The sequence below is a fragment of the Mercenaria mercenaria genome, chromosome 14 (genome assembly GCF_021730395.1).
Source record: "Mercenaria mercenaria strain notata chromosome 14, MADL_Memer_1, whole genome shotgun sequence".
Lineage (NCBI taxonomy): Eukaryota > Metazoa > Mollusca > Bivalvia > Venerida > Veneridae > Mercenaria > Mercenaria mercenaria.
This window is the reverse complement of record NC_069374.1, coordinates 71,782,715-71,798,773: the sequence shown is the minus strand read 5'-3', so window position 1 is coordinate 71,798,773 and position 16,059 is coordinate 71,782,715.

Below are 16,059 nucleotides of genomic sequence, written 5' to 3'. Positions count from 1 at the left end.
CAACAATTTCAAATAAATCTTCGTTAATTATGCTTGAAGTCAAGTCAAGTCAAGTCAAGTCAATACTTTTATTCAGAGTCACAGTTTACATGGTGTAAATACATGTGAACAAATAAATACACATAACTGATAAAGTTCATACGGGAGTGGTAATTTCTGAAGGGGAAGTGATCAAATCAAGAAGACACTTTAAATAGAAAAAATTGATACTATACGATGAAAATATCAATAACATAATGTCAGATTTAAATAACAAGTAGAAATAAGAGACAAAAGCAAAAATAGAAGTTGAAAAATAAAACAACAAAAAACAAACATTGCTTTCAAATTATATGGCACGTTATTTTTGTTGTGTAATATAGAAGTAGTTAGGTTTGCATATACTCTGTTTTGATTGGACGAGTTCGCAGGGCGCGCGAAGATCACGGAATCCACGTGTACAGTTTATGAATGGAGGCTACTATCGAGAGTTTATCTTAAATTGTAATAACAAAATAAGTCCGAAAGTACATTTTCCTTATGCTGATATCAAAATGGATTAAGATTTCGGAATGCGTGGACTTACACGAAGGTACTTTATTTTCTTTCTTGACTGAAATACAAACGAACAAGAATTCGTAATGCATGGACTTACATTGGTTTGTTAAATCTTATTAAATCATTTGGTACATAGTAAACACTGTTTAAGAAAGGTGTGTATACAGATAGGAAATTACTTAAATTCTCGCAATACATGTTTAACAAATAAGCATAAATTATGAATAATTGTTTCCTTTTTGCACGTCATCAGTTCTTTGTATTTCAGGATATTTGGTCTATGGGAAAATCTATGAGGAATATATTTATTCCTAAGAGCTGTAAAGAAAGGACAAATTAAGAGGTAATGCATTTCATCCCCAATATCGTTAAGTGGGCACCGTGGGCACTTTCTCTCCTCATGTGCAACGTGAGATTGTCGCCAGCGCCCGGTTTCAACCGGAAGCTGGTGACTCATCACACCACATGTACCCCCCCCCCCACTAGAAAAACATCATTTTGGATCTCAAAGAAGTGTTTATCAAATTTTAGCCAGATAATGGTGTCAAAATGATTCCTTACAATGGTTATTCCAGATTTTATGGTATTTCGAATAAATAAGACAACCCCTCAACTATTTCTTTTGGCCCTTCTATGTTTAAATTTCCTATAGAAATAGAAGCAAGTAAAATCATTCAACTCAATATTTGAATTAGAGTCCGTCCAAGATTCTAACATAAAAATGACATCATTTTTAGCAATCTTATCCACAAATTCAAGGTCACAAAGTTTTGTTTGAGTCAATCCGTTACAATTCCAAACACAAATTTTAGGTCCATTCTCCGAAAAATCCTACAGATTATCTCTAATTGGTTTGCCTTCGATGAACAGTGTATCGTACGAAATCCAGGCATCTTTATTGTCTTTGAGGGCTTCTTTCAATTTTGGTATCAAACGACGCCGTTTTGCTACAACTTCGGGCGGGAATTGATCATGAACAAAGTGTAATTTCTTATCTAGATTTTTGCGGTAACTCTTAACTAGCTCTTTATCTTTGAAGTACGCAAACTTACACACAATTTTTCTGTTAATTAGGTAGCAGGGTACACTTTCGAATTTTGGCCCCCGTCAATATTTGTTATAAAGAGAACATCGTGATTTTGGATGTCTGTAAATGAAGGTGAGAGATAATGATTATTAATTCTTTAGAAAATTTATACAGCAGATACATGTAGATGTTAATAACACACAAGTTTTAAGTGCAAAGAATGTTGTTGACATGGTAGAAAGTAAAATAGTATCAGTTGAACTTGATAAATGGAAAATGTTATTAAATAGGAATGTCTCAAATAGAAGTAGCGGTGGTAACAAACTTAGAACTTATAGACTGTTTAAAGAGGAACCTGGTGTTGAAAAATATTTGCAATATAATTTACCATTTCATCATAGAAGTGCTTTGTCAAAATTAAGGTGTGGTGTGGCACCAATCCGTCTTGAAACCGGTCGGTTTGAAAATCTGGATGTTAATAGTATAACATGTTTTAATTGTAATTTGTGTGTTGAGGACGAGATCCATGTCCTTCTGCACTGTCCGGTATACAATGAAATCCGTGAGGAATTGTATGTGGAAATACGAAATGTTTGTAACACTTTTGAGATGTTGTCTGATAGAGAGAAACTTTGCTTTATACTTCAGAATTCTGATATAGTAAAATTTTCTGTCAAAGCCTGCTTCCAAATACTTCAATTTAGACGCTTAAAACTGTTCAGGAGATAAATTTTATAAATTCAGTGTTCACTGATGAACTTTGTTTTTAGAACTTTTAACAAGTAATGTTAAGTTTTAGAAGAAATTTTAAAATAAGATGGTAAGCGGAAATGACTCTGTAGTTGTAATATATAGTATTCTGGTTTTATATTTTACAACTTAGGTGCAGATAATTTTGACAAATCTGGTGTTCACTGTGAACTTTGTTTTTTTTTTTTTTTTTTTTTTTTTTTTTTAGAACCTTTGAGAAGTACTTTTAGTTTAAGTAGGAATTTTAAAATAAGATGGTAAGCTGAAATGACTCTGTAGTTGTAATATATAGTATTTTGATTTTATATTTTACAACTTAGGTGCAGATAATTTTGACAAATCTGGTGTTCACTGTGAACTTTGTGTTTTAGAACCTTTGAGAAGTAATTTTAGTTTAAGTAGAAATTTTAAAATAAGATGGTAAGCTGGAATGACTCTGTAGTTGTAATATATAGTATTCTGGTTTTATATTTTACAACTTAGGTGCAGATAATTTTGACAAATCTGGTGTTCACTGTGAACTTTGTTCTTTTTAGAACCTTTGAGAAGTAATTTTGGTTTAAGTAGAAATTTTAAAATAAGATGGTAAGCTGAAATGACTCTGTAGTTGTAATATATAGTATTCTGGTTTTATATTTTACAACTTAGGTGCAGATAATTTTGACAAATCTGGTGTTCACTGTGAACTTTATTTTTTCTTTTAGAACCTTTGAGAAGTAATTTTAGTTTAAGGAGAAGTTTTTAAAATAATATGAATTTTTGGCTGTAAGTTTGAAATGACTCTAGCAGTAATAAGTAGCAGTTTGTTTATATATTTTATCAATTCCTTCTAATGACTCAAGAAAATTGGAAATTATGAATTAGCTTAATATGAATTTTGTACATCATGCTTAAAAGATTATAAATAGGAATAGTGATAAATTTTAGCTAATTTTTTTTTTTTTTTTATATATATATAACTATATAATATCATAGCCAAACAAAATAGAATACATACACTTCGTAATTAATGAGCTAAATATTGGTTATAATATTTAACAGAACAGAACTGTTCGGGTTATAATATTGATAGAATGTAAATAGAATTTTTAATAATGTTTTTTAATAGGGATGTTTTATAGTCTCTTATAATTCCTATGAAGGAGTGGCTTTGTGTTATGTTAATGGTTTTATCTGTATATTGTAATGTACACAAAGATGAGACTCTAATAAAATATGACTTGACTTGTAAAATTCTGATGTCAATTTGAAAACTAACTGCTGTTAGCTTTGTATGATCAATGAGACACCATTTCGCGGAAAAGTTTAATTCACGGAAGGGTTCTGTGCTTTTGAATATATATCTTCGGCCATTTTGAATTTCTCTTTCAGGTGCACACGTATGAGGCTCTCAGTTGCGTGCGTCTGGTCTCTCGTCCTTTTGTTCAGTAACACCGCCAAAAATTAAGTTGTTCTTCATTGACTGTGACTGCACATACAACATTTCTTCCTTTAGTTTCGAATTTTCGTATATAGGTACTTGACTTTCTCTAACAATTTAAATGCTCATGCATGCTGTATTTCAACATAAGGTGGGGTTTTTTTTGGGCTTTTTTAGATGTAAAGTAATGGTAAAAGAAAAAAATCAGATATAATACAAGGAAGTCATACACATATTTAACTATTCATGTAGATGACCCTGGTAAACTAAAATGATTTAATGAAAAACAAACAGTGTATGTGATAATAACATGCAATGATTCTCAGAAAGTAATGGTAATGCTAATGCTAATGCAGTCTATGTAATGCTAATTTAATGCATTATTTTGATAAAAATGAGTAATGCTAATGCTAATTTAATGCCATCTTTTCCCAAGTAATGCTAATTTAATGCATTACTTTTGCAAGTAATTATTAACAACCCTGATAAGCATATATAATTAGTAATGACAATACGACATGTATGACACTTTTATGTCAAATAATTAAAACCAGTGGGTAATGTAAGTGTCAATCAACGTAATTTGTTTTGCCAGTTCGAGCAATTTAATTTTTCTTTTGTCTTTTTGAGTGTTAGCAAGCGATTTTATCAGCTAAGACTTTAATTTTACTTAAGAGTATCAAAAATAAACTAAAACTCTTTGTTTTAGGAGAGGTTTAAAGTTCCTGTGATACGCAGGCTCCATAACCTCAGATCCCCTTCCAAAATTCCAGTTTGTTTAGTTCTGCCCATTGTTTTCTCGTTTGGGGCAAACCCTTTAATTTATCTGGGGACCAAACGTCGCTCTTCATGGAATTACACGCCTCAACACGTGTATCATTGAAGGTTCCATGTTCATCGCCGTTTGAACACATCTGCGGATGTTTCTAAATTGCTTTTTGTACTTTTAGCATGTGTAAATGTTGAGTTCTGCTCAACCCGGGGCTAGAGGGCGTGGACGGTAGCATGCATTTCCACTACCGTCCATGAACAGGCTTAATCAAACCGAGCCTGCAACATTTTCGTTTATGGCGTGCTGAGCGACCTGTGAAGTTTCCACTTTTCTATATTTTAAAGAAATTAGTACAGTTTCTTTATAATCACTTCCTAATTACATAAGTAGGTAAATATTAATGTCCACTGAAAGGTTAGACTAAGAACGACACATTAAGTAATACTAGTAAGCAGTTTGATTTGCTAGGAATTTAACTTCATCTAAAATGAATTTAAAATCTTTGTTTCCATGGAAGATGTAAATAAATTGTTATAATTTTTTTCTGTGGCAAGAAAACACACTCTATATTTATATTTTTTCATAAGTAAATAAACCCTTTTCCTACAAAAAGGCGAGACTAAGCAGTGAATAAACTAGATAGAAACAAAAACAGTCTAACGAGTTATTCATGTAGCGGATTAAGGAGCGGCTACGCTACACAATCTGGACAGATAGACTTGGTCAGTTAATATATGAGCCGTGCCATGAGAAAACCGACATAGTGGGTTTGCGACCAGCATGGATCCAGACCAGCCTGCGCATCCGCGCAGTTTGGTCAGGATCCATGCTGTTCGCTAAAGGCTTCTTTAATTGCAATAGGCTTTGAAAGCAAACAGCATGATCCTGACCAGACTGCGCGGATGCGCAGGTTGGTCTGGATCCATGCTGGTCGCAAACACACTATGTTGGTTTTCTCATGGTACGGCTCATATATTTGAAATACATCTTGCAATAATCATTGTAGATAAATAAATGTACTGTTACACGTTGATTCATTTTCATTAAAACATTTGTTTCCTACAATTTTCAGTTCATATTTATCGCATCTGCCGTTGGTTACACAAAGCCTGCTTATGACGGCACCGAGATTCCAGCATTCGGTGAAGCTATTGGCTGGCTGATAATACTCACACCAATTGTCATTATAGTCGGGTTTGGTGTGTTTGAAGTCTTTCGGTATGGAAAACCGACAAAACACACACTGCTACAAAATGTATGTTTTCCTTTGTATTTTTATTTCCTTTTATTTTCTATTCTAACATGACTTGGTTTGATTTTCAGTTCAACAAAAAGGAACTCAGGCTCTGTTTATTCTTCGATAAATAACAGTTGATGCGCGGACCGATAAGAGAGCATAATGACGTCAATTATGACGTCAAATTGCCGCTTAACGTCCGATACATTACTCCTTGGGTAAATGAAGTCCAGCATAATATTTATTAAAATATTTCAAGGAGCATGTCAGAATGAAAACAATCAAGGCCTTCTATACATCGTTCAGATGCTTCGGTATTTAACCACTTGGGTTAACGCCCTCGTGGTTCAATTCCTACGCATCTGAACTCTGAACCGTGGTAAATCAGACGATAAACCACTCGAAGGCCTTGATTATTTGTTAAATATTTACATTCGCCCTATTCTTTTCCATTGAAAATTATGACGTTCATTTCATTTGAACAGCAAAAGAAAAGGCACTAAAATTACGTCATCGCTGCTGTCATAGTATAGTCAGGAAGAACGTTCCTTAGATGACGTCGCAGTTGTTCCGTCTGGTGCACGGAATGGCCGGGAAGCTTATTTTAATGTTAAATGCCACAAAATATGTGCATCTTATAATATTATCTTGTTTACAAATGGAAAAGAAATATAATGTAAATATAAGAAATGAAACTATTTTTTTTCGGTGTTCATGCGAAATGAACGACAGAATAGGATCAGCAAATTTATTTCGCATGAACACCGAAAAAATCGTTTCATTTCTTAAATATACAATATGTATTTATTTTTAAATGCAATTTGGGTTTTGATTGGTTCAGGCGCGGCGTTCAGAATACTTTCATATAATCTCGGTATAATTTGTTGTTTTATGCTCTGAAATTCTGTGTTTTAACAGTGAGATATAACCCATATCACTCAATGCATATCACTCACTGTAAATGATATAGCTTTGCCGATCTACTTGTGCATTGTGTATAAACTTTAAAGTATTTCTTAAAACAGGATCAAAATTGTAGTCGCACTTTGTTCTTTATAGTATATTTCTCTATTCAAATTATTTTACTTAATGAGCATTTCATAACGTTATGCAGCAAGAAATAAAATAAAATGGAACTTTATGTCTTGTGCGTCTTTCTAACGTCACAACACGTCTGACGTCATGTTCGTTTACGCGCCTCTGTTTCCCGCGCTGAGATTAAAAATGATTGCAAAATGCATATCTCAACGTAATTAAGCATAAAATAAATATAACATTTGTTTGTTTTTCGTGAATATACACTATCTTACCTCAAGGTGAGAAAATTTTCTAATTTTCACTTGCGCTACGCTCTGATGTAAATATTTGATTTTTTCTCACTTTTCAGTGAGATATATTCCATAATCACTCAAAATAAACAAATGTCCTGTATGTATTCGTACGCGTTTTGTAGCGTTACATCATGGCAGACAGACAGAGCCAGACAGTAGTAAAATAAGAAGAAAAGAAACGAAAAAAAAAAAAACAAAAAAAAAAACAACAACAGTGATTACTTTCTGAATTTCTGATTGTCAAAGATTCAAAAGGTTACCTATACCGTATATTTCACCTACACATATCGTCAGTGATGAACAACCAGACATTAACATGAATGGTTATACGACGACTGATATATGATGATAATAATGACAAAGATGATAATGATGATGAAAGTTTTACCTGTATCTTATTCCCGACATTAATATGTAAGATTGCGCGTCCGCACAATGTGAGTTGCGGTTTGTGGAAGGCTGCATATTTCGAACGTGGTTTTACCTGTTACATGTGTACATATAGTTTTCATCCTGCCTTTTTGCGACTAATAATATGTTAATGACACCGACAGCAGTGTGTACTTTTTCATATAGGCTTAAAGTTGGATGAAAAACCGTTAACTTAAACAAAGCAGTGAAAACCATAACCTTTTTTTATTAAGTATTAAACCCAAATATACCTGTAAATCAATCTCAGTATTAATAGTTTGGATCATGTTTCATGCAAGACATTAGTTTCAGTCAAACATACAGTGAAAATTAAAAATAAGACAAAACAAGTTGTAACCGTGTATTATCTAAGTTTAATATAGCAACCAATAAGTCAGTCATTGACCCACTGTGGGTTTGCAGCAAGATACATGTACTGCAATGAAATTAAGGAAATATCCTCGCTAGGGGAAAAATGAGGTTTTTATTCGACCAACGAAAGAACATTTATTTATAAGTATCCAGCTGAACGTAGACCATTTGAATATAATAAAAATATAAACTATGATTTACTTTTTATTATCCCGGTAAAAATAGCTGACATGAATTTTCGCATTTCTCGCCACAGTCACGTGGCCGTTGTGTCATGTGCATCAGTGGACTCTTTGGGTTCAGTATAGACAGACTCAAAACAAGTTTTGCAGAATAAATTCATGTATAGAAATGTGGGTGCAAACATTTATTGCCCAGATTCTGATATTTGTATGATACAATGGTATGTAAAAATTGCGATCGCAATTTTGAATAGTCCTGGGAAAACCGAGGATCAGTGTCACTTTTCCGGGTCGATAACTGTAGGTTATTAGTTAAACTCGTGCAATATTTCCACTGAAGAACTCGTGCATATTTCCCGATGCACCTACACGTATAAATATTATGTAAATATCATAAATATGTTTAGTAGCCTGAATAGGACTGACAATACTGAACTAAATAGAAAAAATAGTGCAACAGTACACACTGAATTACGTCACGCACCCGATATGAAATTCAGGCGTCAGTGTATGGAAAAATATTGACGTTTCTGGTACCAGTGTAACTTTACGGGGAATAGAAATCGAGTATGTAATAATTCTTCGTATAAACTTTCCTGAAAGGCAATAATGGTATCATAGATATACCAATATCTGATATGTAAAGTACGGGATAAAGTCACGCCGTTTGAGCCACTGGTACAAAACCAGAGAGAAAATTATACTCTATCCCTATATAAACTATGATGAATAAGGCCGTGAACAGAAAATACACTAGCTCATTTTTTACCTAAAATCACTCACTAAAATCACTCATTGAATAACTGCTAATTTATCTTCTATCATAGACCGGTCACAATGCTCTAATGTTAGATTTTTTTTATTAATCCACTTTACCTTCAAATAATTCACACTTAAATACACATTGTGTGTGGACGCAAACAGGAATAAAAAATAAAACCGTTCGAAAACGCATTTAAACCAAAGTCAAAACAGAGTGCAGTACTGCGCGCTTGGACTGCCCAGGCAGCGTACTTGTTACCTTATTTTACTATTTAATTTTGCAATATAAGTTATACAAAATAATATGTTAGATAATGATATATAATACTTATCTTTTTATTCCATCTATTGTGATGATGTTAGTTTTTTATGATTCTATATCTATGAATTAATAACCATAACCTAAGTCTTTCGCCTTTTTCTGTGATATGTCTTCCCATGTCATACCATATTATACTACACAAGGACCACAATGGAAATAAGAGATGATTTCTTTCTCTTTTTTGTGTTATCATTTGTGTTATAATATATATGACATGACTTAATTTAACATGCATAGATCTACTTGTTCACTGTTATCTTCATGTTGTTATTTATATTGCCATGAATATGTACATTGTACACAGAAATAAATCTATCTATCTAGTATTAATGTTTCTGACCACAGACTGTACAACTTCCGGGTCCAGACGACACGACGGTCTGCACCTGAAGGCGAAACGTAAATAAATTAAAACAGAATGTGTAGTATTTATATGAGCCGTGCCATGAGAAAACCAACATAGTGGGTGTGCGACCAGCATGGATCCAGACCAGCCTGCGCATCCGCGCAGTCTGGTCAGGATCCATGCTGTTCGCTTTTAAAGCCTATTGGAATAGGAGAAACTGTTAGCGAACAGCATAGATCCTGACCAGACTGCGCGGATGCGCAGGCTGGTCTGGATCCATGCTGGTCGCAAACCCACTATGTTGATTTTCTCATGGCACGGCTCATATAGTTATACAATATAACTCGAAAATGGTGAATGAAAGTCGTCCTAAGAATACAATGTACTTTCAAATGTGAACTCATACATTCTAGATATGTATATAAATCACTTACACAACAGTACATATCTTTTGAAATTTTCAATCTGTTTTCAAATGTGATGTCTTAACATCCGGGTAAATAACGGAAACGTATATATACAAGTCATCGTAAACATCCCGGTGCATTAATGTAGGGCAATACATTTTTAAATTTGTAATTATATGTTCACGTCTCACGTAGTTTTTTTTTTTTTTTTAATTTAGATATAGAAGTCGAGTTTTCGTATTTACATAACCAAATAGGTATTCGCGATTTCATATGAAAGAAATATGGCTGTACTGCACATTTAAGAAATAATTTGTAGCAAAAGAGTGCTTTAACACAATTTATGCACGATGGGCGGTTATGCGTCAGGCGTAATAATTTCACGAGGGCGCAGCCCGAGTGAAATTATTTGTACGACGTATTACCGCCCGAGTGTATAAATAGTGTTAAAACACGGGTTTGCAATAAATTATTGCGATTCTAATATGCATTTAATCTAAAACAGTAGATAAAATATAGTAGCGCTCTTTCTTGGTCGCAACAAAAACTTTGATGTCACTGCACGTTAACGTGACTGACTTTGAGCACGCGATTCATAATAAACAGGTAGTTTTCCTGCTACTTTTGGCTTGTTTAAAGCATTTACTAACTGAATGGTCATAGCCGCTTTTAAAAGTTCTGGAACCGTTTTTTTTATTAACGTTTAAATTACAGAAGTTTCGACAAAAGAACGGCAAAAAAGTAATTTGTCATTATTTTACGAACTACATATGTAATTGCCGTTCATCATTTCAAACTACGGTATGTCACCGTACACGCTTTATAAAAAAAATGCAGTGTTAGAATGTTTTACTCTCTCGTGTATAGTGGGTGTAAAGGACCAAAGAGGTAGTTGCCTCTCAAATTCAGTCTGAACCAAGATTTAGAAGCTTATAGACAACAGATGTGATTTGCTTTATATTATGTTATAATATATGTGATAATTGTTTGTGTACAATTCAAATGTTTATTGTTTTACAAAGCATGAATTGAAGCTCAAATAATTCTGTATATGTACCGCGCCATTAGAAAACCAACATAGTGGCTTTGCGACAAGCATGGATCCAGACCAGCCTGCGCATCCGCGCAGTCTGTCAGGATCCATGCTGTTCGCTAACAGTTTCTCTAATTGCTATAGGCTTTGACAGCAAACAAAATGGATCATAACCAGACTGCGCGGATGCGCAGGCTGGTCTGGATCCAAGCTGGTCGTAAAGCCACAATGTTTTTTTTCACATGGTGCGGCTCAAATGTCCATTGTTTTACCAAGCATGAATTGAAGCTCAAATAATTCTGTATATAATGGCTATATTCATGTACAATCTATTGTGAACTACGTTATGATACATTGATTATGTACATAGAATAGTCTTACATAAATCAACAATCACCGGGATATTGTTCTCCCCAGACATCAAGTGCACGGCGAAATGTTCGCAAACCTAATGCAGTTATAATATATTAAGTCTGATGGGTAGACCACAAGTGTTCTGTCTGAGACCACATAATTCACAGGGAAGGTTCTTTCTGACACCGAGTTCTGATTATAAGATGTTCTGTCTGACACTGACATTTTATCATGTTTCCTTCCTTCGCTCGGTTTGCAGTATTTTATCAAATTTACTCGTGCTTTCGGGCATAACGGGTCGTTAAATTCAATCTTCTGGTAAGGGTTTAGGTTATAATGTAGCAATTCACCATAAAATCACCATCAAAACTGGCATGCATGGCCACAAAATTGTAAGCGTTCCACTGAGCGTGAATAATTAGTTTCAATTCTATTTTTTTAATTCAAATTATCACATTATACGTGCCGCGCCATGAGAAAACCAACGTGGTGCGTTTGTGACCAGCATGGATCCAGACCAGCATGCGCATCCGGGCAGACTGGCCAGGATCCATGCTGTTCGTTAACGGTTTCTCTAATTGCAATAGGCTTTGAAAGCGAACAGCATGGATCCTGACCAGACTTCGCGGATGCGCAGCTGGTATGGATCCATGCTGGTCGCAAACGCACTAGGCTGGTTTTCTCATGGCGCGGCTCAATTATTGCAATGTAAACATGTACAGTTATTTGTGACATACAAATATATTAACATAATCATACATTGTTGTGGTGTAATTTATGTAGGCTAGATAGCTATCTTTATAAAACGCTAATCATGTGGCGAGAAGACGACCCAATCATAATAAACTTCCTGTTTTAAAATGAATGTCGTACAAATATTTATATTATACTGAAACTTGAATATCTAAATAACAGGGCCGTTACCGAAACATGCACCAAGGTTAACACAGGTTTTGATTCAGTTTTCTTTAAAACATATTTTTTAATCTACACAGAAATAGAAATAGATTATTTGTATTTGAAGTGACATACAACACTTCACGGAACCTTATTAACTTCTTAAATTCTTCAAAAGTTTGGTTTTTGTTCATTGTAATCTTAACATGAACAGTTAACCCGCCATGTATTAGTTTCTTTATTGAAAAAGCACTGAAATTACTGATTTTTTAAAAATATTTTAGAGAATTCACCGTTGTGTTATTTCTATCGGGTAGTCTTGTTATATTGGTAAATATTAATTGTCAATCCAAATGGGTTCGAGATTCGAATCCCAGTATAGGTACCGGAAATTTCTGAGATGCACTCGAGTGTCTCCCATCTTACTAACATCCCGCTTCCTTCATATTGGGTACCCTAGCAATTTTATTTTGTAGATATTTGCGTAAACTTATTTGTAGTGCATAGTGCACTGTGCATATTAAAACTCTTATACTGTTATCATGAATGCAATGTTTTCCATGTTAGTGATGTTTATTGTATATGTATATAAGATATGGGTCTAATTGAAGAGACTCAAGTAAAGATTAAAAACAAAATCATAATAAATAAAAGTCAATTTCATTTTCCGCTTTATTAACCGGTATATTATATTTACAAACCTTATTGAAATCATGTAATTTTACAAAATTAAATCAAATATAGCACATTTCATTTCTTCACAAAACTTTCCATGCAATGCAAGGATGTTCCAGTTTCAAACAAATTCAATATTTAAGTGTTACAAAGACTTAAAATGGCCTCCATGGAACTTCTTTAATCACGTGACCAATCTTGTTTTCCTCCCCGTTACCAATGGTAACAACATTTATACTTTCTAGTTCCTTCGCTTCATTTTCTGCTCTATAATCGTCGCCTGTGCTGTTATCAGAATAGGACATGCACGATTCACTGGACGAAATGCTTACACTCGAATTGGTACTGGAATAGTCTGATGATGAACTGGAATTAAGACCAGCGTGCACAAATGATGACGTAAGTTCCGGTAGATATTGTGTATTGTTTAATATAGGCGAATATCCGGACAGATTCAGTTCGGGTAAAGACGTATTTAAACTGTCATAAGATCTGAGCGGGGTCGACAGGCGATCTATGTTTCTCTGAGAAGTTGCGCCTCTTGGATAATTTTGCAGATGGGTTGCTGTTTGCTGTCGTCTGCTGTGCATCAGGAATGAACTATGAAGATAATTGCTCAGAGATCCAGTGACTGTAGAACTTGTCTTAGTGTTTGCTAAGTACGTCACGGCTTCACTTGCACACGCTTTGTATCCCGCACTGAATGCTGCAGCTTCTGTCGCCATGGTCACAGATCGTTGTTGTTGTCGTAACTGTGTAAGATGGTAGACGGTAAGCTCGAGAATGTCGGCTTTGTCAACTCGAGTCATAGGAGCAGTCTAAAAATGTAAGATGTCATTCATTAGAGATTTTACAAGTGGCAGGTTGAAACACTGATTACATTGTGACAGGGTTTGTTCCGGAACACTGCTTTTCAAGATCATTTATTATAATTTATTAAGCATAAAATTCTAACCGCCGGGTGTAAATATTTACTAACCTTATGAAGCACCTTGTTACAAAATATGTTAACTTTTACACTGGCTTGAGATCAATCAAACAACAACCATTCAAATTGATTACTCCAGACACAAAGAAACACCCACGCAAAATCAATTCTCATAACTTACACTTGAATTTTGACAAGGGTTATGCCCCTTTTGAACTTGGAATCCTTTTTTATTAGGGTTTTATAAAGTTTTTATTGGCAGGGCTCTAATTCAAAGTCAAACACTAACTAAGGTTGGAGAGTGCTGTCCTATGGACGGCTCTTGTTGGACATAGTGTTATTTTAAGAACATCATAGAAACGTTTTAAGATTCATTGATGTATCATGTGATTTTATGGTATATCATTGGTTTTAATGATGATAAGGTTTTTATGGTATAGAATTGTTTTATTGCCATAATGTACAAACTGCCATATGTATAGTCTCAATATAACTAATTTATGATTGGTCACATACATGTTCTTGTGATATTTCGATAATTGTATACGTAAATTATAATGTACATGTAATGTGAATGAGATTTTAATAAAATATTTGAATTGAATTGAATTGAATTGTGTAAGCAAACAGCCGTCTGATCAAAGAAAAAATGTAAAAAAGTCATCATCTATACTTACTGTTTGTTTGATTGTCTGTGTGATCAGTGACTTCAGCTGCGAAATACTTTGGTTCATTCTCTCCCGCCTCTTTTTCTCTACCAGCGGCTTCCGTATCTGTGAATACCAAACATATATACTTATAAAACTATAGGAACAAAAAAATTTCTCTTGTATTTACCATAAATTAGTGAAAGTCGATTTTAAAATTTTGCACTTGTTATAATCAATATTTTGCAATTGTTGAAAAGAAGTATGAAATTTTATATTTTATTTTTACAGATCTTCGATTAAATTGATAAAAAATAATCTTTGGAAAATGCTTGCCTTTCTAATATAAGACATGTCCTCGCTGTGGGTATGCTTCGTTCCAACCATTTCTCCAAGATACCAAATATTTTTAGAATTAAATAAGTATTGCTTGAAAGTGCTGAACTTATAGGATGTAGTTAACTTGGTTATGAAGTTCTTAAACAACGTGTTATATTTATACTCGTGCTTTCCACGTGTCAAAACCAAAGTGTGCTCTAAATTACTCAAGGATGTCCGTAATTAAAGGTAACAGTTTATTACTTAGACAAAACGTTTTGTTAATTACGTAACACACGTGTCACTCAATTTAACTTTCAATTAATGACGGTCATTATTTCATCACGTTAAGTATCAATTTAATACGTCGCTACTTTTGAATAGCGCGTGCCATTAATTTCTCAGTTAAGTGTTGTTAGATACCATGTTGTCATTTAAATTAACAATAGAATTAATTTCTTAATTAGAAACTTTAGTAAAAACTTTTTGGTAAAAACTTTAGATAGGTTAATTACACAACTAAAATATTTATATACAATACTTATAAAAAGAATGGGAAAAAAAAAAGGATTTTTCTCTTATACCAGCAATCACCATTATTGAAAAATAATATGACAGGATATGAACAAATTATAGTGTTTCATCAGACTATTGGCTGAACACCACTAAATCCGGCTGTTCTTTATTTCATATAAAATGCTCTTACTTTTTTATTTTTTTTTTTTATTATTTTCGACATTTTCATGAGGAAGTTGCACAAAGTGTAACTTATTCATGCTTTACTTTATAACATAGGTTTTCAATCTTAAACAAATGTCCTTAACAATATTCAGAAAGCAGTTAAATAAAACTTTAGATGGGTAAATTCTCATTTCTTTTATATATCGAATCTGAATGTGATAGAACCTGAAAAAAATAAAATCTTTCTTTTCTTTCTAAAAACATGGTGACATTTGTTATGTAGTCCTTAGTAAGTTGTTATTGTGATATTATTATGTTTGAACAATAAACATTTATCTTTTAATAAAGAAATGCCAAAAATAGATATATATTTTTAAAGTTGTCACATATTTATGAAATAAATGTTTTGCAATAAAATACAGTTTCTATTTCTCACTTACTGATGCAGTTATAAGGTAGACTGACTTTCCAATAAACAGAGATCCTTGTTTATTGGAACCATACTGTGACAGTCATTAGCCCCCAAACAGAAATCCCTTGGCCCACTGCCAAGATCTAGGCCTTTAAAAGAATCGGAAAAATAATTGACGGTAGTGAAAAACTTCAGGAAGGACGAGATGCAACACAAATAATCTCTGTCAAAACTTCAT